The 25969-nt window shown below is 37.4% G+C and overlaps 1 pseudogene; it reads right to left on the bottom strand.

The window, feature by feature from the left end:
• The window catches only part of LOC140156624 (arylsulfatase I-like), a 40276-nt pseudogene extending 14769 nt beyond the window's left edge, over nucleotides 1-25507 (bottom strand).
• Between the last annotated feature and the right edge of the window lie 462 nt (nucleotides 25508-25969).

Here is a 25969-nt window from a genome sequence, read left to right as displayed (position 1 = left end):
CTTACACTGAATTTCAAAATCTATTGAAATCGCATATCTATGTTCTAAAGACAGAATTTTTTTTGAATAAGGACCTTAAAATATCCCAATTTTTGATCCTTTTTAACCCATATTTTTAATTATTCAAAAATTGTTGAGAGAACTGTTTCTAGTTTTGAATCTTTAGAACATAAATATGCAGTTTTTTTGTGTGTGTTTTCCAGCTAAAAATAAAGGCGGCAGCCACTATGAAATTGGCTATACCATCTTGAAAAAAATAATGGATTACCTCATATCCAAAATAACTGTTCTACAGCTAGAGCACTATAATATTTCTGGTTGATTTTATACCAATAATAGGTGAAAGAGGTGTCCTGTATATGTACATGTGTTTGTTGTTGTTGTTTTCAGGCAGTTGTTAAGGCAGCGGCCATTTTAAAAATGGCGGCACATCTTGAAAAAATAAACCAGAATTGTTTAGTATTTATTGCTGTATTACTCGCATTATAAAGGTAAACAAAATGCTTTGTCAACTCTTTAATAACATTATGTTAAAATCGTGCATCTATTTTTCAAAAGTGTTTTAGAACGTTATTAAAACGTTTTATACCTTTATATAAACCGACAATAACACGTTATCTGTAAAACGTTTTGTGTTTGCTGGGCAACTCAACTTGAAGGCTCTACGACGACGTTGAAAAATTGATATGATGATGATATATAAATGTCAAAGTTCAAGGTAACTCGACTTATGGCCTAAAACGCGACGCTTTTGCACCTAAAATCTATGGAAAGCTATTTAGGATTTGAAGGGTAAAATAGGTCAAATCATCAAATTGAGGCTATTACGGTAAACTGATATGAAAAGGTGAGAAATTAGCAAAATCGGATACCAAGAAGTTTCCAAAAAGTTGCATGTTTACTCAGTGGTGGCCATCTTGAAACAAAAATGTGATTTTTGGTCAAAAATTAGATTTTTGACAAAATGTGTTTTAGGTAATAGGCCTAATGTGATTTTTGGTCATAAATGTGTTTTTATTTCAAAATATGTTATTTTGGTCAGGGGTCAAAAATGTGATTTATGGTCAAAAATGTGAATCTTGGTCAAAAATGTAATTTTTAGTCAAAAACGTGATTTTTGGTCAAAATGTGATTTTTGGTCAAAATGTGATTTTTGGTCAAAATGTGATTTTTGGTCAAAAATGTGATTTTTGGTCAAAAATGTGATTTTTGGTCAAAATGTGATTTTTGGTCAAAATGTGATTTTGGTCAAAATGTGATTTTGGTCAAAATGTGATTTTGTTCAAAATGTGATTTTTGGTCAAAATGTGATTTTTGGTCAAAATGTGATTTTTGGTCAAAATGTGATTTTTGGTCAAAACATGACCGCCGTTCACGGCCCTCCGACTCCATACCCGGTTGACTCCCGCGTATGGATGCCGACTGCACCAGCCCTCTGCACCGACAACGAGGCGTGACCACTGCGCAGCTCACCACGACTCCACACCCGGTTGCATCCCGCGTATGGATGCCGACTGTACCGTCCCTCTGCACCGACAACGACGGCGTGACCACTGCGCGCGGCTCACCACGACTCCACACCCGGTTGCATCCCGCGTATGTGTGCCGACTGCACCGGCCCTCTGCACCGACAACGACGGCGATACCAGTTACCCAGGGGCGATACCAGGCCTAGCCTATAATCATGAATTCATGATAATATTCTCCCAGACGGACCACAGCGGCGAGGTTCTACACGGGTACGTATAAATTTATTACTATAGGCCTATAATAATTATAATTATTTAAATAAATATCAGGTTAAAATCGGATTGAATTCAGGTTGAAATTAGGTTGAAATTTCGACGTCAATACAACGTGGGATTCAGGTTGAAATTAGGTTGAAATTTCGACGTTGAATCAACGTTGAAATCGGGTTGAAATCAGGTTAGAGTCGATTTGCAAATACAACGTGATTTCAACGTCGATACGTCAACCTGATTTCAACGTGATTTCAACGTCGCGTGTGCCCACTGGGGGATCAGTGACCAATTTAATGGCGGAACCCCTTTGTTCGAAACAATGGTACCACCTGTCGCAAACTCTAATCGGCATCAAACGAACAAAGCATTACATAATCTATTGCCACTCTATTTCTATTACAAGCTCTTTGACTGTCAGTAATTATTACTCAACTGAGTTATTATTCAACAGTTGAATACTCCCCCCCCCCCGAAAAAAAAATTATACAAAGACTACACTGGTGCAGGGTATTTTGTAATTATGCCGATTTGAAATAACAAAAGACCTATTTTTTTAATCAATAATTGTAACCAATTATAGATTCAGAATTTAAGATATCCAAGAGAAATGTGGGTTAAATGATGAGAGTTTTTAATACTTAATTAACTCTCTTCACGCGGGTGTCGACTGCAGACGACATGTTTAAAAAAAAAAAAAAATCAAAATTCAAAAATTTCAGAAAAGTAAATTTTCATGACCATAATTGGAATCAGCATGAAAATTGCATTAAAATGAGTACAAACAAGCATAGTATTGGTTGAGTAATTCTTAAGATAGCTCTTGATATTTTGAGAAAATATTTCAAAACTTGAACTTTTTCCGTTGATGAAGCGCATGGCTAGCATGCAGAGCATTAATACTGACCGTGACGAAAGAGACACATATTTCCCAGTAGTAGCTTCCAATCTCCCATCCGTAGAGCTGCTCTTCCAGGGAGTATGGGCTCAATATATGAAATAGGATCAATGCTGTGAAGAAGCTCCTTCCTAGGAGAGGTGCTGTTGGAGCTGTGTGAAATAAATGATTATTAATTACATTTAATTAGCATTAAATGGATCACTGCTCTGATCGATTGGTAAAGCTTTGAATTCTGCTGTGACGCTTGTGAAATAATGTTGTTAACATGAGGTCAAGAAAACAAAAACAAAAAACAAGGTTTGTCCACGGCGCACGCGTAGCTTTTAAAATCTTTGATTTTTGTTTTTACATTCTGAAGAAAGAACCGAAAATACAAATTAAAAAATGAGAGGGTTAGAGCGTATAGCACATAACGTTTTTTTTACTAACATCGGCATGTGATGTAAGCTCCAATAGGTGACACTAGCGAACTGAGAGCCGAAGTTGTAGATCGATTCTAATCTATCTAAAGAGAAAAGAGGAGCGTTACAACTTCACAAAGGACAGGACTATCCAAATATGACCAGAATACAACATGAACAAAGGTAGAATAGAAATGATAATCCATGAAAATTTCCCACACCATTATCCACTGAGGAAGGAACCAGTTGGTTCCGAAATATTTGGAAAAATAACCTGGTGAGTGCAGTTGAAAGTTGTAATCTTTTTACTTCCAAAATAAGTTAGTTGCCAGCTTTTACCTGAACTTGCCGCTTGATCCTTAAATAAGCACAGATTTCCAAAATATAACCAGTCTAAATGATAGCAGGGATACCGTACTGGCAGGATTATGTGGTAAGAAAATATGATGGCAGATAGGATTAGATGTTGACTGCGAGGTCATGAGATCTGACGGACCGACGATCTGGGGTTATGATATTTGGCATAAGCTGGCATAGGAGTCCAGGAGCATGGTAAAGTGTGGATCCCGTTTCCAAGAATGCGGAAACTTAGGAATATTCTTATTTTTGAGCGCGATTGTGTTAACCACCACGGTCACTGACATTTCTCATGGCAAAGGATATAAGCCATTCAACTCTAACAAGAACATGCTTTAACCGTTTCCTTACATAATTGCTTTCCAAACATCAATTCCATCTATCGCTTTTGTCAGGTTGGTGTCTCCTCCAGCTAGGCCCGAAAGAATTGTTGGGAACCAATCAGTGACGTGGATCCACGCATGGCTAGTGGTACCTTTGATTTGATCAGGTAATAACGGACTATGAATAAATCCAACTCCACGGACTCCTCCCTCATAAAGAGTGTCTTTGGATCCTCGGAAAGGCCAATTATTTCCAGAATGTTGAACAGATCCACCGTTATCTGAAAGAAAATGGTTAATTTATAGCCTTGGGCATTTAGGCGACCAAACAACCCCTGTTAAGTAGAGGAAGAATGCTAATAATTCGTGACCAAATCTTAGAACAAAGGTTTGAAAGTGTTTTTGGCATGCCTGAAAGGTACTGAACAAATTTGGCTTGGGCTCTTCAATGTGTCAGGCATTATGGTAGGGGCCAATTAAGGTCAAACAGGGGTCAAAATTATACATGATCCCGATTCTTTTTAAGGGGACTCGATCTTTTGTGCGTAATTATAGAGGGCCAGGGGATTCACTCTATCATTATATTTGAGTTAAAGAGCCCTAAGAATAAAAAACTGTAGAGTAATTCACGCCAGACACAATTTCTTTATATGATAAAATTATTTTTGTAATCGATCAAAAACAAACGTTTTATATCAATTTTAAATTTAGCCTGAATCGGTAAATATGGTACCTCTCGCCCTTTTTTAGGTCAAGGCTGTTTTTACCATTATGCAGCGAACCATTGTTGAAGCTATTTCACATACATGTACAAAACATTCTAGAGAAAGAATGAGGCCATATACTGTTGAAATATCTTTTGTTGATTTCGAATGATAATGTCATGAAGTCGTAAATTTTAAGGTCAAATTCCTAAAACCAAAACAAAACATTGCGACGCAGATATTTCCCGAGTTACGCAATTTCATCATCACATCACTGTCTTTATTATTTGTTTGAAACCTTTCCCAAACGTTCGTGCTCTTTATGCATAAAACGGCTAATCCATCTTTACAAAACGCGTCTTTTTTAGTAAACAAAAGGATAAAGATGGCATTGTGAGATTTATCTTTTATTATTACACTCCTCTACTCAACTGCCACCGTGGCCGAGCGGTAAAGCGGTAGACGCGTAATCAAAGGAAGTTCCGAATCGCTGGGTTGAATCCCAACGAAGCCTGTGGAAACTTTTTTTTTCTTCAAAATTCATGATCGCATTCCGAAATGAGTCACTTGTCGGTAAATCATGTATCGTATCCTTAAAAGTATACCAAAGTACGTACTATAGTTTGCCCTATCTGCGACCTTTATGGTTACGGAGTTATGGTCAGAAACGTGACAAAGGTCAACGCACTTCTGGCCAGATGCATTTTTACTAAAACGGTTAAAATTGTAGTTATATGTTTTCTGACATGACAAATTCAACTGAAGAACTTTAAAAATACAAATGGTCGCTTTGATCTTAAAATTTCAAAATGGCCGTCAAAAATGCATAAAATCAGGCACCGGGTATGGGTCAATATTAGGATGCATCATGAGCCCTCAACGTTCAAAGTGACCATTAATTGTGTACATATTCTTAACATGCTCCACTTGTCCTAATGAATACATGAATACAAAAGCCACCCAAGTCCATGGAAAGTGATTTTGAGAAAACATTTTAATTCCTTCAGTTACATTTTCCTGGTAAATGGGCCAAGTTTTACATGCAAATGAGTGGATTAATTCACAGTATTAGGTATGACGCTTAGCATTTTGGGGACTTCGTGGGGGGCATTTTGTATGCCGGACTTGGGTTGTTTTTTGAATCACATAGTCAGTGTATTCTTTACCCTTTGCTCTCAGTCGTTTTTCTTGTTCTGTGCCCATTCAGGTTCATTTCTGCGTTACAACTTGTGCTATTGCGTCATCACTATCGCTAATCACCTCAATTTAGCACGTCAGCCATCTTGCCAGGTTTACGAGGGCACTAGTATGTGTATAAAACCACCCAAGTCCTGGACTTGGATCATGGTTTTGGATTTTATATGATCAATAGACGTACTTGGATTTGTGGTGTTCTTTTATACATATGATAGGCTTATGTATAAGCAAAACTTTCCCATGCTTAACTCAATTTGGCCAAAGTATGAACTTGGGTGGGTTTTGTATTCAGGTATTCAAATATTAATACCTGTCAAATTTTACTTAATTCTAAATTTGTTTTATAGGATTTTTAGAGTGCACAGTTCAAATGGTTCAGTTTACTGTGTGTTTGAATGCAAAATCTTATAATCGGCCTGCTATAACTTCCAGCTTGCGGTGGATCCATTAAGTAAAATATGGTGTGCATCTATTTCCTGAAATTACATTGATCAGAAACGAGGCCACGTTCTATCAACGCAAAACACACAAACCTCACCACACACACACACACACATACATGTATTCGCCAGCAACCGGGGACTCTGTACTGGACAAATGAACTGACGTGTTTTCCTGATTTTCTGCCCCTAACCAGAGACATTGACCAGTTTAAAACAAACGTATTTTTTGAATAATCGTTTTAAGATTATTTTTGTGTTTGCAAGTCAAGATTTACAATTTCAAAGGCTTACCAGTAGAAAAGATGATAATGGTATTATCATAAAGACCGGATTCTTTCAGTGTCTCAGTCAAATTGCCTACACCTTCATCCAAGCTGTTTATCATACCTGCTAGGGTTAGTCGTTGTTCATTAGCTATTATGTCTTTATAGGGCTCTTTGTAGCGTTCGGGTACTTGTATTGGATCATGTATAGCCATATATGACAGGTACAGGAATAAAGGCTACAAAATAAAACCAACAAACAGAAATATTTAAAATTAACTACAGTACTCAAAAAAGTATGGTAACAGTTGAAAACGTCACCATGATTTAAAAACCAAAGAGTATTGTTCCAATTAAAGCCTTAATGTACGATCTTTTTTCAGAATTTAACTTTATTTTTTTCAAACCCGATTTTTTGGCATATTTGTAATACTTACACATGTTCTAACTTAAATCTATGAGCAAACTGTCAAATTCGCCCTATTTGTAGTAAAACGGGATCATTTTCTGTTGGTCCGACATAAAATCATAATTTTTTAGATTATGATTTTATGTCGGCCACGATCGCAAACCGTAGTCTCCTACAAAACATGTTTGGTTACGCTCCCTCCACATGTGGAGGGAGCGTAACCAAACTGGCCGCGTAGGAGACTAACTCTGAGGCCGCACTCGCTGTCCTAATCCAAATAGTGCGAAATGTTTCGAGTGATAGAGGTGAAGTTTATGATGTTTCTTATTTGCAAATTCCCAATTAGTACATGGTGTTACGTAGAATTATCATAAGTCAGTGCAAAATTTGCTACATTAGTGGAACCAATGCTTTTTAGCTTCTAAATACCCTACGAACAAAACCTGAGTTGGTTCCATTTTTTTCGAATGTGTCTTCGGCGGCCATTTTGAAATTCAAAATGGCCACTATATTTAGCCTTTTTAAGCAATATTTAAGCAACAATCCCGAAAGTGTACAAAGTCATATTTTTTTTATGATTATTTATACTTTTGATTGTCAAAATCCACTAAGAACATAATTAGGATCATTTTCTAGAATCCAAGATGGCTGCCAAATCCAAAATGGCCGCCAATTTGTCTAAAATGTTCTGCCAGCTATAAGGACATTGATTTATTTCCTTTTTGCTGATTATTTTCACTACTAATGTTTCTGTGAATCCACTGAGAACTAAAAACTTAATTTGGTCCATTTTCTCCAATCCAAGATGGCCTCTAAATCCAAAATGGCCGCCATTTATTAAAATATGGCATACCGCTTTAGGCAATTACTATCATTGAGAGTAAAATACACGTATCTCATTTTTGTTAGATATGGATAAGAAAATGATTGTAAACATCTTAAAGTAGTGCAACAACATTGTTTAAGGAGAATATAGGTGCATTTCACCTTTCAAAATGGCAGCCAAAATGTTTTGAAATTGGCTAAGATTAATTTGTCAGTAGGCCCTATTTATGCAATGAGGGGACATGACCACTAGTCTATCGATGTTCAGCCATCGACAGGTTCTAGTACACAAGAGGAAGCAGACACTCTAATCATGCTACATGCAGCAGAGATCTCTGAAGCTGGGCAGAATGTTCATATCATGACCCAAGATACAGGTGTTATGGTCCTTGCTCTTCGAAGACTAATGGTTCTTGGTCGTCAGACAACCATGCTTATGGGAACAGGTGACAACAGAAGGAAAATCTTGCTGAAACCAATACATATCCGTCTTGGGATGCGACACATGTGGACATATCAGAGGTACGTATAGGCAAGAAGACTGCCTTCAATGCCTTCACTGAAGCAACACCTGAAGAACTCACAGCACTGAGTTAACTTGGTGATGCAGAAATGCCATCTCAAAGTATTGTTTCAGGCTGTGAGAGGTTTTGTGCAGGCTCATGGGCACAAAAATGACATACAGGCCAACACAGTTGAAAAACTGAGATGGAAACGCTTCAAGAGACAACCAGGGGGATTGATAAAATCCCTCCAACTTCTGGTGCGTGGCATCAACACATTCTGCGGGCGCATATGCAAGCATATATTTGGAGTCAAGACCTTGTGGTAAATCCAAATATTCCTGACCCGTTCAAGCTACGATGGTCGAGTGATGCGGATAACATTCCAGTACCTATCCTGTCAGACATTGCAATAGCTCCCGAGTCTGTTGTAGAGCTTGTTAGGTGCGGATGTGGAATAAGCAAATGCTCCAGAAGATGTTCATGAGACGACACAATCACGTACAGAAGCACGTGCTTGTGGAGCGGATGAAGAGTGTACCAATACAGCTACTATGCTGAGGAACTTGAAAATACTGATAACATAGATGATGACTCAAGGTCAGCTCTATCATAAACGTCTAAAGTTGAATTACAATATTGAAATTTCAACTTTTTAAAACGCGATTTTCTGTATTTCATTGCATAAATGCTGAAAAATTAGCTGAAAATTCAATTTCAAGACACTTTGGTGGCCATTTTGAAAGGTGAAATGCACCTATATTCTCCTTAAACAATGTTGTTGCACTATTTAATATGTTTAGAATCATTTTTTATCCATATCTGACAGAAATGAGATACACGTAATTTACTCTCAATGATAGTAATTGCCTAAAGCGGTATGCCATATTTTAATAAAAGACGGCCATTTTGGAATTAGAGGCCATCTTGGATTGGAGAAAATGGACCAAATTAAGTTTTTATTTCTCAGTGGATTCTCAGAAACGTAAGTAGTGAAAATAATCAGCAAAACAGGAAAGAAATCAATGTCCTTATAGCTGGCAGACCATTTTAGACAAATTGGCGGCCATTTTGGATTTGGCAGCCATCTTGGATTCTAGAAAATGATCCTAATTATGTTCTTAGTGGATTTGACAATCAAAAGTATAAATAATCATTAAGAAAAATATGACTTTGTGCACTTTCGGGATAAATATGGCTCAAAAAAGGCTAAATATAGCGGCCATTTTTAATTTCAAAATGGCCGCCGAAGACACATTCGAAAAAAATGGAACCAACTCAGGTTTTGTTCATAGGGGTATTTAGAAGCTAAAAAGCATTGGTTCCACTAATGTAGCAAATTTTGCACTGGGTTACGTAACACCATGTACTAAATGTTTTTCGCGTCCAAATGTATTGGGAACTTTCATAATGATTGCATATTATCATTTTGGAAGAAAAAAAGAAAAATCTAAAAATTTAAAAAGATCGTACATTAAGGCTTTAATAAATCACTGAATATATACCGTTCATACATACACGCTATGTAACAGCGCGCGTGATTGAGTCGAAAGCCGGGCATAAACAGCGTTTATGCCCGGTATCCCGGATGTGCGATCACCGGGTAGGGAAAATGAAGAAAATCGTGTTTTTTAATAATGCTACTTGTAATTTTTTGTTATTATTCTGATGAAATAGGAATCACAAAATGTTCTGGTATGAGCGGCCCCTCGGCATAAACAACCGTTTAGTCATGAACATATATGCATAAACCTGTAAATGAATTTGGACACCTCATTTGATCAATAATGGTAAAGGGTCGGATTTCAAAAGTTTCAGAAGTCTCCAAATGATTCTGCATAGATTACTGGGTGCGGTACATGCTTTATTGTGCGCGCCATTTTCATTCAAATTTAAACCATTATGTTTGTGGCATGGTTGATTAATCGATGAAAAGCAGACTTGAACCCCCAATGGAGAATGGGACACCCTGAAGAAGATGGCTAACAAATTCATTAAGCACGACCCAACCCTTGAGTGTTTGCTCCGCATCCTTTTGATAAAGTGGAACAGCATTGACCAAGAAGAAATAAGACACCACGTCAGAAGCATGCAACGTTGCATTACAGCAGTCACCGTGATGGAGGACACAATAAGTATTGAAGGAAAGACGGAAGTAAACTGCATTAATTGACCTTTTCGGTAAATCCCATAAGCCTTTGCGAGTACACCTAAGAACTCGTCATTCTGCGTCACGCCGCTCCTCGCCGATGCGCACATCGTTTATCGAACATCGTTACTGCGCATTGCAAGTCGGCGTGACGTCAAATGACGAGTTCTCAGGTGTACTCGCAAAGGGTTATGGGATTTACCGAAAAGGTCAATTTTGATATGACTGAGAGTTAAAAATGAATCCATGCATAGGCGTAGATCCCGGGGGATGCCAATATTTTGCTGGGGGATGTCCTATACAATCACCCCCCCCCCCCCATGTTGACATCTGTATGTGGGTTTCTGACCAAATTAACCTCATATTTGGCCATTTTAGCCCCCAAAGTGCTCCTTCTTGGCGCTTCGCGCGAATTTATTCCACTTTTGCACCATATTTTACCAGTTTAGCTTCAATATGGCAAAGTTTTTCGCGCACTTAGCGTGCATTGATACCATAATCTTATTATGCCGCCAAAAGGTGCTGGATTCACTATACTTCAAGAAATCTTTTCCAACCCTCCCCCAATTAGTCGGGCTCTCATTCCCGCGCGGATGGGAAATAGTGTTCACTTTGATACGGTTTATAAACTGAAATTTTGCGTAGAACACGCTCCCGTAGTCCACTTTATTTAAAAATGTGCTCAAAGAGATTTTTCCGGGGGTGCCCCTACAATGGGGGTCAAAATTAATAAAAATGTATTCTAAGGCCAATGGTGGTGATTTAGGTGTCTATGAATATGTCTGTGGACATGAAAAAGTCATTTACATAGTTGATCAAAATCCAAAATGGCTACCTTATACCTAAAAATTCAAAATGGCCGCCAAATTGCCGAAAATTATTCTAACTTATTTGAACGGCGCTCTCGGGCCGATGGTCGTGATTTGGGTGTAGATATTCTTGCGGACATGAAACAGTCATTTATATAGTCAAAGTTATCTGAGATCAAATCTTATACCCTAATTTCATTTTCTGTAAGGGGTATGGGGGCTCAATTTCGGTGACAACAGACCTTGTGATCCGGGAAACATCAAGGTCAAAGCTCAGGTCAAAAGGTTATTAAAGGGTTACATGCCTTGCGATTGTCTGCGCTCTGTGAGCGCAAATTATCTCCTAGTTATTATTACTGTTTATTTTTGTGTAAACACTGAAGCATCCCATGTAATAAAAGAATATATGAATATTAGCTGTACATCATATATAGTTTATGTGGTTTAGGAGGCAGAGAATTTAAATTTAAATTTTATACATGCACTTCAAAGTATTTTTTTAAATTTAGTGTAAATGAGGACAGAAAAATGTTGAAAATTCTATGTAAAAATTACATTAGACCTCGCCAAAGATTATTGTTTCGTTTTTATTGTAATCTAATCACTTATTTTCTGAAATAAAATTTGGGGTCTAATGTGGATTTTTTATATAAATGGAAAACTCCCGAACGTTTATACCAAAAAATGGTTGGCTCCATATACTGATATAGCCACGTGCAGTCCACCCGGGCAGTCCGGAGAGTCAAAATCGATAATGTATTGTGCATGTATATAGGCCCATGTATTGTCGTATTTATGTATGTAGAACGCGCAAATATCAACAATTAAGCGCTATGATAAACATTAATGTTTTAAGCAGATAAAATTCCAAAATATGGCACATTTTCTGTCTTTGCTTGTGTGGCATAAAGTTACGATTATATGTTCAAATAAGTTTCAAGATGGCTGCAACAAGTCAGGTAGCCGAGCGGTCTAAGGCGCTGGAAGTAGGCCGATGCTGTATGCATGATAACAGCGCGGCGTGGGTTCGATCCCCACCTCCGCTGATCTTAAAAAGGGGGGGGGGATTTCTTTTGCATAATAGTTTGAAAGTTACTCTTCTATAGGGCGTGTGCACTTATTTTCCGGAATAGCCCATTTGTACTTGTAACGTAATATGCTAGTAGTTATCATGGTCTTTGTGGAATCTTTACCTTTTCAATTGTAGTATGTCGTTTTATCACCTTTTGAGCTTCAAGAGCTCCGTTGAATAGTGACCACTACCATCCCAGGCTGGATCAAAACTCTGTACAGTGTCATTATGAAGATCCAATCCTACTACCTTCTGATGGAAAGTGTCATGTCTTAAGTAGGTGTAATGATCCATTGTGGAACTGTACATACCTGTGAAAATGCGATATGATTTGAAATTAAATTTCAGACAAATAGAACAAAGTACACTTTATCCTGTAGTAAATTTACATTTTTAAAATGATATTAAAACAGGGCTGTCAACCTTTTGGAATTGCTTGGCGTGAGACAGAGCCGTACCGGTGCTGCGTGCAAAACCACATACCTTTGCAAAATATGATATTTTGCATATGCAAAATTACATACTTTCCAAAATATGTAGTTTTGCATATGCAAAATATCATACTTTACGGTCACTATGAAAAAATACATCTATAAGTTTACGCTGCATGACTGTATGTTTCTGTTTTCAGGGATGATTATCCTAATGTCTAATAAATGATGAGGGACAGTAATTTGGTAGTATGCACCCTTACAACACACATCGCGCGGTGTTTCTTTATGCAAAATCAAAGTTATGCAAAACATGATACTTTGTAAGTATGTAGAAATGAATGCTATACCGGGATTAGTCGACTACAATGTTCATTTTGACCCATGATTATTTGAGCCATGGCGACCGAGAATCTCAAAAGTTGGGGAGGGGGGTAGGAGCAACAAATTATTTTGATGATGCGTGAGATTTTAGGAGTGAGATCATGGTGTGAGACCGTGAGAAACTGACAAAATGCGTGAGACTCACGGGCAATGCGTGAGAGTTGACAGCCCTGTATTAAAATATTAAAAGTCACAACTTGTCATTACATTCTAAGACATAACTATCATGCTCAAATGTCCGCACGTTATAGTCGTGCTTTAGCCAAGGCCGTTTCCTGTCACATCATTTTGGTTACTACGAAGCTGGCTATTCATGTTCACTCAACCTGTACAGTTGAAGGCCGTCCACTTACATAAATAGTAAGAATCAGTGAGTTCACCGAAGCAAATCGTGACCGTTGGGGTCCGCCCATCTATTTAAATATCAAAACCAGTTATGTCATTTACCATAGATATTCTAATGCCTTCATACGTCCCTGGCAACAGAGTACAATAGGTATGCAAGCTCCTAAAGTAGGACTAAATATCATAATAGTTACAAGCCGACGTCAAACGTCGGCTTGTGCTGTCTCTTCTCAATTCTTCTTACAAGCCGACGACGGATGTCGGCTTGTTCTGTCTCTTCTCAATTCTTCTTCTTCTTCTGGCAACTCGTGACATTTTGCGTGACTTGCCACGTTTCGCCCTAGCTCTCTTATGCTTCGACAGATTTCAACCATAGTTGAGCCAAATGACCACTGGACTAGGCCAAACCTTCCATTTGACTTTGACCTTGCTGTGACCTTTGACCTAGCTATAATGGTCAAAAGTGTGATTTCACAAAAATGCTACTCCTTCCACAAATTTCATGCAATGATCATGTGACTCATGCATATGAATCAACATGTGGCAGTGCTTAAAACTTCCTAAAAAGAATTGAGGTCAAAGGTCATTAAGGGGTCATTTCCGGTCTGAAAGCTAAAAATATTCAAAAAATCACTGTCTTTACAAAATATATAGCAGAGAGTCGCCATTAGCACACATGCATTGCTACTAGCCAGGGTCTTTAGGATGCCTACAGGTTTGGGGTCAAAGGTCATTAAGGGGTTACTTCCGGTCAAAAACCAAAAATGTAAAAAAAAATTTTATCTCAAAATGTAAACAGACCAGAATAATATAACCAACATACATGAATTAGTGTTCCCTGATGTATGCATGGTATTTTTATTTTGGGGGTCAAAGGTCATTAAGGGGTCACTTCCTGTTTTTAGCTGAATAACTTCAAGAATTTTTATCTCAAGAACTGAACATGTTAGAATTTTTTAATTAAAATTGGAACAATGCATTTTGTCGGTGTACATAAGGTTTTTTTACATTGAGGTCAAAGGTCATTAAAGGGGTCAAAAGGTCAATCAAAATTTTTCAAAAAATCAAAATCGATGTATAAGTTCCGATTAAGCTGAAATTCACCAGGAATATTTCTTATGACATCCTAAGCACAGTGCAAGAGCAGTTGACCCCATCCGTAACCCAGGGTCAAGTTATAGGGTCAAATTGCGGCTTGTATTCAGCGTCTGTTGACTCTAGTTTCTTCTTTCTTCTTTCTTCTTCTGGCAACCGCAATCAACTGCATGTAGCTCCGCAACGGATTGACAGATTTCAACCAAAGTTGACCCAAATGACCATTGGGCTAGGCCAAACCTTCCATTTGACTTTGACCTCGCTGTGACCTTTGACCTAGCTATAATGGTCAAAAATGTGATTTCACAAAAAATGCTACTCCTTCCACAAATTACATGCAATGATCATGTGACTCATGCATATGAATCAACATGTGGCAGTGCTTAAAACTTCCTAAAAAGAATTGAGGTCAAAGGTCATTAAGGGGTCATTTCCGGTCAAAATCTGACAAATTTGTAAAAAATATTCAAAAAATCACTGTCTGTACAAATTACATAGCAGAGAGTCGCCATTAACACACATGCATTGCTATTAGCCAGGGTCCTTAGGATGTCTACAGTTTTGGGGTCAAATGTCATTAAGGGGTTACTTCCGGTCAAGAACCAAAATTATCAAAAATGTTCAAAAAAATTTTATCTCAAAATGTAAACAGACCAGAGTAATATAACCATCATACATGAATCAGTGTTACCTGATGTAGGCATGGTATTTTTATTTTGGGGGTCAAAGGTCATTAAGGGGTCACTTCCTGTTTTTAGCTGAATAACTTCAAGAATTTTTATCTCAAGAACTGAACATGTTAGAATTTTTTAATTAAAATTGGAACAATGCATTTTGTCGGTGTACATAAGGGTTTTTTTCATTGAGGTCAAAGGTCATTAAGGGGGTCAAAAGGTCAATCAAAAATTTAAAAAAATCAAAATCCATGTATAAGTTCCGATTAAGCTGAAATTGACCAGGAATATTTCTTATGACATCCTAAGCACAATGCAAGAGCAGTTGACCCCATCCGTAACCCAGGGGTCAAGTTATAGGGTCAAATTGCGGCTTGTATTCAGCGTCTGTTGACTCTAGTTGTTCACTGGATTGTAAGGGGCGCACCATTAGATTTCCAGGGGGGGCATGGGAGTTTTTTGAAAAAAAAAAAACTTCGCCCACTAGTGAGACGAAAAAAAAAACTTCACCCACCAGTGAGACCCACTAAAAAAATTTCCCCCACCCAACTTTGTATAAAAATTGTATTAAAATTAAAAAAAAAAAATACTTCGCCGCCGAAGGCGGCAAAAAAAAAATTTTGCTGCCTTCGGAGGCGAAAAAAAAAAATTCCGCCGCCTTCGGCGGCGTAAAAAAGAAATTCTGCCTGACCCAAACTCCCATAAATCTAATGATATATTCTTAAAGTGTATGTAGCTGGAAGGAAAAAGCCGACGATCAATTGAAAATTTTGACCTTTCATATTGAAGATATGGATTTTTTTCCCAAAAAGACCTAATTTTTTTTGGTGTTTTGGGAAAAAATCCATATCTTCAATACGAAAGGTCAAAATTTTCAATTGATCGTCGGCTTTTCATCCCACTACATTAAGTATAAATCATCAGATTTATAAAGTTTACTTCGAGTACTGTAAAATATCAAAAATATCAATTTTTAATGATTTGCCATAAAATGTGTATTACGTTGCGAATTTCAAAAATCAAAATTATTTGATATCAGAAGGACATTCTTCGTATTCAGAATGCAATTCGATAGGTCTGATGTGCTCTCATGTCCCACAATAAATACTGTCCAAACGTTCATACCCCAGCCCTTAAACATATGGATAAAATCAGCCGCTTCTTTTTTTTTTTATATATTAGTAAAATGTGATATTACAATTCATACGTATATCAATATCATGAGAAATATTAGGCCTAAAAAATAAATACATAATTTGGTGTTTGTTAATGGAGTGGGGAAGCTTTTGTACAAAATGTGCTCATTATAATTAGGATATAGGCCTATCTTTCTCGGCATACAAAAGTGTTAATTGATGGCCCAGTTTTCTTCTAATTCCAAATATTTAACATTTTTATCCACATTAAAAATACACTTTTGATTTCATTCAAGATGCCTAAAGCGTTTCAAGGACATATTTCGGGGATTGTAGAAATGCAATGTTCGTGGCTTTGGACTCTCACCACCCAAAGATCCCATTAAAAAAAGCCATAATTTAGGTCTAAACGGTCTCTCACTCAATGACCCATACTTTGCGTCCAAAATGACCTAAGAGCGAAATTTAACCTAGTAATGAATGTCCACAAATTTGGAGTTATACGGTTCAACATTTTGAATGACCAAAATGTTGAGGACCGGTGATCGATGTAGAAAAATGGTTTTCGAGCAAAATTTGGCTTACTAACGAATGTCCAATCTCCGCCAACTGCTCATTTTATGAGTATTTATCATCAATGTTTCAACATCGGGTGTCTGGCAAACAAATAATACTTTTCAGTTGGCCTAGCCAGGCCAGGCCAGGCCAGGCCATGTTTTGTATATACCCATATGCATTGTATTTGTCTATTACATAGCATAAGTGACCACAAAAACAATTAATCTGACAAAAATGTGAATTTACATTTTTTTTGCATGGCCCTGTAAGAGCTATTTTCTTACATAAAACAAATGATGGCACAAATATAATGATGATACTAATGATAATCAAGTTGTTGGTTAATATCTATATGGTCAATTCCAGCCAAAGCGGACACAATTCTCTCTGGGGCCATTTTGAAAATGTTTTCCTTTTCAATTCTAGACTTATCAAATGAGACGATCATATCTAGTGAATCATCAGGTGGAAGTGCCATCGGATTGAAAAATAACTTTTCTTGCTAGACCAAATAAAGTGTTAAATGCGCATATGCATGTTACCCACGAATTCAAGCCTTTTCACCTGTTGTACGCCATAAAATTTCACTTTCTTTAATATCTTTCAATATTTTATGTGTGACTCATATACACTAGAAATCGGTGAAGACTTTGAACGTAAAATAGAATTTTATTACATATATCTACAAAGAAATATTTTGGTTATTACAAATTTTAAGAAAGAACCAGGTGTACAGTTAAGATTGTGTCAATTCTTCGAACTCTTTCCAAAGTGGCTATCATATAACATTACTGTATTATTTCGAAAGATTAGAATAAATGCTTCATATACATGTAAATATAAAGTTAGATTTTGTATCTCGTCGCAGGATGAGGATCTCGGATGGATTCGTGGGTAATAGCGTCTGGAAAATAGCAATTCCTATTAATTTTTTTAATAAAAATAAAAATACTTTTCCGTATGTCAATAATTCAGGCTGCAATGGCACTAAAATGAATTTTAATCAAAATACAAACTACATGGAATATTTAGAATGGATCATTATGGCATTTTGGGTATAAATATTTTGAGAATAATGAAGTTGCCAAATTCAAATAGACAGCGCAAACAGTTTTATATTATTATTTTAGTAAAATCATTTCATATTTTCATGCAGCAATATTCTATTAACTCGTGTTTGACAGTTCCTATGAACTAAAACACTATCAATACATTGTTAACTATAATTTAAGTAGGGATTCGTGGGTAACAAAAATATTCGTGGGTAACACATATTTGAAGGTATGTATTGGTAAGCGGCAAAATAAAAAATATTACAGAAGGTTGGAAACCACCATGCGGTTATTCCTCCATTGTGTTTCAATGATTCCCGTTTCTCTAACCAATTGCATTTACCCAAAAATGGTAATTTAGGATAATCAATCAAAACTTCATGATACAGCTTCAGTATGCCTTCAAGAGGACGCTTTTAAACAGGACTGTTTTGGAACCTATTTCGCATGTTTTCAAAATGTTAAGATGCATACGAAACATATAATTTACGAGTAAATCCTTGGATTCGTGGGTAACGCCGAATTCGTGGGTAAAGCTATAAGTACTATAGTACCGTTTGGGGTTTGCGTTTCTTAGGTGCATAAACTGTAAGTACTGTAAAAATTATAGCTGACCCATGGCTTGAATATGTGCTGATTTAAACTTAAAATAAACAATCTCCTTGTTTTTCAAGGTAAGCATCTATTCGGGATTCGTGGGTAACAAAAGATTAAACCGTCGTAGATTCTTTTTTAAAGCGGTGAACGTATTTTTACGATTTACAGTTTTAAGCGCTTGTCAAACTAAATTCAGTGTCCAAAGTCATTAAATGTTAATTTAAGTTATGACAATTATGTTTGCTGGACTCGTGGGTAACAGTCGATACGTGGGTAACGTCAAATTTGATTTTATGGAATTTTATGGGTAAAACGTATTTGCATAAAATAATCACTTGGACCTCAGATTTATAGAACGAAACTTCGTTTCATGATATAGTCATTTATGGCATATTCACTTAACATTTTCAGAACGATCATTTTATTTTTGATACGCGGGTAACAAAATTATTAGCCAAATTGACTAGGACTTAATGGCCTCTAGAGTCCACAAACTTTGGTGGAATTCAATCGTTTTACATATGATGAGAGATCATGCAAACGTCTTTCTAACGGTAATAATTTCATTTTGATTGAAGGACATTCAATGACTTATATGGTGCTTTATCTTTGAATTCGTGGGTAACGCCAATTCATTTAAGGTGGTACTACACCCCTGTAGTAAATTTGTGACTATTTTTGCATTTTTCTCAAAAATAATAACACACTGGTGATAAAAGTTATGTATATTATTGGGGCAAGGAATCCAATTACTACACTGAAATTTCAGTGACTCAAGACAAGTGGTTCAGCATATATGATAGAAAACAAGGTACATCCTATCGGTACCTTATTTCTTATCATAAATAACAAACCGTTTGTCTTGGGTCATTGAAATTCCAGTGTAGTAATTGGATTCCTTGCCCCTATAATATACATAACTTTTGTTACCACTGTGTTATTAGTTTTTTATAAAAATGTAAAAATAGACAACAAATTTATCGAGGGGTGTAGTACCCCCTTAAGCCATCATAACTTGTGCCCTGGTATGACTTGCTAGTAAAGGCCTATATGCACAAAGAGAGCACATTGGACGTGACATGATATGCTCCATCAATAACGTGATTTCCTTTATTAATGACATTTTAAAGTGGAAAGTTAACATAGAGAAATTTTGTCCTGCTTTCGCTGGAATTGACCATATACAGCTGTACAATTTATTTCACATCCATCTTTATATATCTCAATGTTTAGAGAGTGTCAGGTAGAATGAACCAAGGGTGGGCTTTGGAATGTAGGAGAAGAAACTAATAGAGAGAATACAATAGATAGTTATGTAACAGTGTTAACAAATATAAAAGAGAGAGAGAGAGAGAGAGATGAAGAAAGATCTAGATAAGGCTTAAGGGAAGGGGTATGAACGTTTGGACAGTATTTATTGTGGGACATTAGAGCACATCAGACATATCGAATTGCATTCTGAATACGAAGAATGTCCTTCTGATATCAAATAATTTTAAGCCTTCCAAATTCGGCACATTTGCAATACATGCAATCATAAGAAAATGGTCTACTTCGGGCTTGTCGTTTTATATGAAGTCAAACTATAAAATTACTGGGACTTAGGAAAGTTGTAATTTAAGACTAGTAGTCATATAAAAGTGATGTTTTATAAATTTTGAATCTGGATCACATCGCTTTGGGCCCCTGAAAATGTTGAATTAGCAGTAAATTTCATCTTCGTGAGGGCGCTGTTCTAAATGGGTATGCATTGTATTTATCCTATATATAATATCAGTGACAACAAAAAATAATTAATCTGACACAAAAATGTGAATTTAGGGGGGCTAAACTTGCCAGTTTACAAAACATACACATTTTTCTTGCATATTTAATGACCGCGTGACACAACGCGCAATTACAGACATTTTGTTTCTACTTTTGGACAAATTGAGCAGTGTATATAAGGTTTCAGACCTCCCTCTTTTTTTTTTATAAAAAGGCACAGACTGCCAAAGATGAAATTTATTTAAAGGGCCACTTTTGGGTCCAAATTTAGACCCCCCTAATCCAACTTTAATTGGCTGCCACAGAAAATCCTTTAGAGCTACAGACCTCAAATTAGCAGGTTTTTAATATTTTTACAGGTACAACATAATATGAGTAAAATATAAAGAAAATCTGAGGGGGTCAGGTGGGGGGCCTCCTTGATTATGATATGGCGTGACCCTATTTTATAAAATCGACTATGGCTAGTAGATGTTTATGAGATATCGGTCGACCAAGAGCATGGAGAGAGGAGAAAGAAAGAGACGGGGGAAGGGTTGGTTTGTGTATATGTTTGTTTGTTTTTATTAAAAATAAATAGTTATGATATCATACCAAAGAATGTTTCAAATCCTCGATTGGTTGGTAAACAATCTTCCTTATAAAACCCCAGATGCCATTTGCCAACTGCGTGTGTAGAGTAACCAACGTCTTGTAATTCCTCTGCTAATGTAACCTCATCTGATGGAAGACAAGATGGCTGCGATACCTCAATCACATGATGTTGTAACCCATATCGTATCTATAATTATAAGAATAATTGCATAAAAAAGATTAACGGCGAAAAATAGTCCCGGCTTGCAACGTGTTTGAATTTAGAATTCGGTCGCAAAGTCTCACATGTTTCTAAAGCCACTACACAAGAAGGTGAGCTTTTACCGGGGTCTCTGATACTAACTATTGGGTTATTCCAGTTGAAATGGAAGACATGACCTTAAAGCCGTAATGTACGATCTTATAATACGAAATTGGTAATGTAATTGTAATGTTTACACATGTCCCAACTTGCACCTAAATGGAAGCGGCCAAATTTGTAGTCTTTGTAGGTCAACAGAGCAAAGTTCGACATATTATCGAAAGGGTGCAGAATTCGGCAGAACTTTGACGATAATTTTGCCTTTTTGGGCACTAAAATGCATTCGATCCTTAATTTTGTTTCAACCGAGTCTTTAATTAGCAAGCACAATAAGGTGGATACCAATTTTATATACATTGATGAAATTTTAAAGATTTTTTTTTTCAAATTTCTGACCTGCACAAATCGTTAAGTGTGTATTTCCCATTGACATCCAAAATGGCGTAAGCCAGTCCTTAATACATAGACACGGCGTATATAGGACTGGCAAGCGAGTCTAGCCTAACCCCCGGACCCCTGGACTTCGTCCACACTGCCCTGTCCAAATGCTTGCTACGCCCCTGCAAAAGGCACAGTGACAAAAGAATCACGGATGATTGAATACAGTTTAAAATCCCCGCCAAGGACGCACCATTTCACATGTCCGGCAAGGTCCGTAGAGCTGGCAAAGTAATTGCTCGCGGGCAACTCAACCCAAACCTCCACGTGGTGTCGGATGGATAACGCTAACTTGGGCTCTGGGGAACAGGCTTGGATGCGAGGAAGTCAAGCTAGCGTAGGATCATGCAAAGGGTCTTTTTATCTTTTCAGTTTCCGTAAGTCTTTTGTTCAGATACGAAAACGCAAGGGATTCAGTAAGTTACTGTAATCTGACTTCATTGTTAACTCTGAAGTACCCATCAGCTTATTTCAATAGAGGTGATTGCTTATGTCAATAAAATTGGGAGAGAACAGATTATGTTAACACCAGTGTTTTTAATGGCCTAGCGCCCTCTCGTCTTTAACATTGGCAAATCTATTATTAATTTGACAAAATGCATGCCAATCCGAATGACAAAGTCCACTTTTTTCTGTAAAAACGTTGCAAATAAGCCCTAAAATCACAAAAGGTCCGCTTATGAACCTGTCGAACCCCAAAGCACGTGTGCATGGCCACAGTGTCGCCCTTCCATCAATGTCTATCTCCCTATTTTGCTTCCTCTTGCCCCCCCCCCCATGATCAGTCTCCCACCTCCCTCCCCAGTCCCTACTCTCTCCTCTCGAGTTCTTCTCTTTCTAGTCTTTCAGTCTCCCCTCTCCTCTCTTTCTTCCTCACCCCTCCCACTCTCACTTGTTCAGTCTCAAGTATTTCCCTCTCTCCCTCCCCCCCATCCTCCCTCCCTCTCCGTCCCTTGCGAAATTTATCAGTATGATCCATGACTGAAAATAAGTTCTGCAAAAATAAACATTTAAAATAAACCCGAGCCTTGCATATAGACCCAACCAATTATCAGATTAGCTTGCCAGTGATACGAATGAATAGAATACATTATCTTTGCTCCAATGCAATTCTTTTGTTGTATTTCAATAAAAAACATGATTACCAAATCACCACTTGTACGCGCCTCATTGGGAGATATTTGACTATTTTAGACGCTCGTTTCATCGCCAATATGAAAAACTTTTGCTTATAACTTGGCAAATGGTTAGTATATATTTCAATGCAAGACAATTTTTACAAGCCACTTACGTCTAGGCGTAAGTGCATATACACCAAACACAAGTCAATTGAAGCCGTACAATTTACCGCGAATTTAGGACCGTAAAATTTAGACTCTTCTTTTGTCTAGATTAGCACCCAACCGCACATCTCAAGGTTTTATGTAAAAAATCTATATAACTTACCAAAACGAAAACTGAAATTCACGAGCTTCAAATTTTCAGTAACTAACAAAAGGCTAGAATAAAAGATTGGCCACACCTGGGAGACTACCACTTCAGAATAACAATGACTTACAAAAACTATTACGGTTACGGAAACAGAAACTGAAAAGATAAAACGACGGAAAGTAATTTGACCACGTTTTAGCCCTTCCTCGGCTGACTCAGCCTGGTGTGACTCTGAAGAGACACCGTTTGGTTTTTACCACGCAGACAGAGGAACAATCTGGATTTTAGTGTACGAGCAGATATTTTATTTTTTTTATTTATTTATTCGAACATACGCTTTTGAACCAGCGGCACACGCCTACCCGGCGGTGCGTTCATACACAAAATTACAAAAATTACACAGTTCTACACATGTACTGGAGTAAAATTTACAAACGTGATTACATAAACATGATTAAGGAGAATAAGAAAATAATTAGAACACACCCCTTTTTATATATCCCTGTAAAATACCACACCAAATAAACATAGCAATATAAACGACTAAAATGCATTTAAATCATCCACACCTAAGAACCACGCATACTCAAGTTATGTATCCGCGCAAACACCTCGCCCCCCAGCACACAATGCATGCATTATGCATACAAACAACAGCACATTATAGAAATAGAACAAAACTGTTGACGCTATAACGCCCAAATGCGCACATAGAAGGCCGGCAATGGTGGAAGATGGCGCACGTACGATTCTCTGACCGTGCCGTACTATTAAATTATGTGCCAGTGCCAGCAGTAATGGCCATTGGGACGTTTATCTACATCAAGTATAAAGATTTTACATACGAGTAACAAAGCAACAAAATAATTATATAGACTTAATTTCTGATCTGACCTTCCAAGCACGTTTCGAATATGATTTGCAAAACTTATCGAAAATTTCATAAATATTGTTACAATCTTTAACGTCCTTAAAAGTACTTGACGTGCTACCTAATGTGAGATGAAGTTTTACATCTAAGCTACCTGAGATAAATAATTCCCAAATATCAGTACATGCATTATACTCAGGAGATATCAACGAGCTAGACATGAAAAGGATAGAAATCAATAAGATGCAGTGAAGCAGTAAATTACGTATTGTGACTGAATGGAGTTATACAGGTGCAACTTGACAAAGGAGTGAGTACTGGCGCAAATAACCTTAGTAGTTGAAAGCGCCATACAAATCAACCAAAAACAAAAAACAAACCATTTCACATTTCAAGTGGGGTGGACCCGACGGGGACCAGCTATGGCTGTAATTGAGGTGCAATTGGATCAGGAGGGTGAAAGTGCATATAGGAACAATGCCAAAAACTACGTCACGCCGGTCACGCTATTGTTCGAGTTAAACTACATCATTCGCCATTTTGTAAATATTAACGCATGATCGTTGCTTTGAAGTTTCCACCGGATAGTCTGTGGATAGCGCAAGAGCATGCTTTGACCATGCGCAAAAACATGAATATCATGAAGATGTTTAAGATTGATTCTTAGATGTTTCAAAAAATACCGCCATATTGCATAGATTCATCAAAGAATGGTTTGAAGTACTAACCTTATTTAGTAATTTTAAAAAATCGGGAGAATTTTACAAAATCAATGTTTTTACCTGTCGGTATTACAACTCTAGACTGCGGAACTCAGTCCTCAATGATAGTCAGTCATTTATCTTTTGGTCGTTATATGACTATCATTTGAGGGACTGAGTTGTTATAATATATCTTCCGAGGTGCAATTTCAGACAATAGCTGGGGATTAGTGGGGCAGAGGTTATCTATTGAATCCTTTCATGACCACTGAAGCATAGTCAAGTCTGCCAAGGCCACTCGGCACAAATTGAAAGACCATCACAAAAGAATGCATGCATGTCAGGTCATCGACACCAATTTGGTGTTTGTTATGACACAAATTTTGTGTCTGTTATGCACCTCGAAATATGTACCTTAAAGTCTGTATCTATTACAACTCGTGAAACACATTAGTGATGTGCCTGGGTGACCTAATCTACTAACCTTTAACGTTTCCTCTATGAACTCTAACCCTCCTGCAATATAGCGCCTATTGTCTAGAGTTAAACTACATCATTCGGTGTGTTACGTAATAGCTACGATGCCTATCCCTTTATATCCCTGATTGGATTCATCTTTACCCACGGGCTCCCAGTACCACCGGCCCGGTAACTTACCGGATAGCGTCCAGTCAAAAGTTGCGCTCTCGTTGGCGTGCATACCTTATGCACATAGTAGTTATCTAATATGACTCCATGAGAGGCTAGCTTGTCAATATTGGGTGTTCTTATAGCTGATCCATGCAGTTTGGCATTGTAGCCCACGTCATTGTAGCCTAAGTCGTCAACAAGAATAAAGACAACATGCGGAGGCGACCTTCTATTTCCATTTATAGCGGTATCTATATAAGTGGACTCTTCTTGTGCTTTAAGCAGCAGCTCCAGGCAGATGTATACAGCCGAAAGTACTGCAACGAGAATTGCTAGTCTGACATATACAATTGACATCGTTCAAAAATACAAATCCTAAGTGCAATGCAATAGGCCCTATGGCCAAGAGATATTTCAATGAATAGTGGTAACGAATACAGCGAACTGTGACAAATGATAAAAGAAAACATAAAAGATATAGGAAGCACTCATTGATTCACCTTGGGTGCATCGAACCAGAGAAGATGAGAATAGATTATCATCGAACACACTTTCCTCGGTATTGATATGCAAATGTACTGGCTCTAAGCATTCAGTCCAGATTAGCGATATTTGAGTTTTGCGGCAGGGATATAAAGGGATAGGCATCGTAGCTATTACGTAACACACCGAATGATGTAGTTTAACTCTAGACAATAGGCGCCATATTGCAGGAGGGTTAGAGTTCATAGAGGAAACGTTAAAGGTTAGTAGAGTAGGTCACCCAGGCACATCACTAATGTGTTTCACGAGTTGTAATACCGACAGGTAAAAACATTGATTTTGTAAAATTCTCCCGATTTTTTAAAATTACTAAATAAGGTTAGTAC

Source organism: Amphiura filiformis, chromosome 7 (genome assembly GCF_039555335.1).
Source record: "Amphiura filiformis chromosome 7, Afil_fr2py, whole genome shotgun sequence".
In the NCBI taxonomy this organism is placed as follows: domain Eukaryota; kingdom Metazoa; phylum Echinodermata; class Ophiuroidea; order Amphilepidida; family Amphiuridae; genus Amphiura; species Amphiura filiformis.
This window is presented reverse-complemented; position numbering and strand designations above follow the sequence as displayed.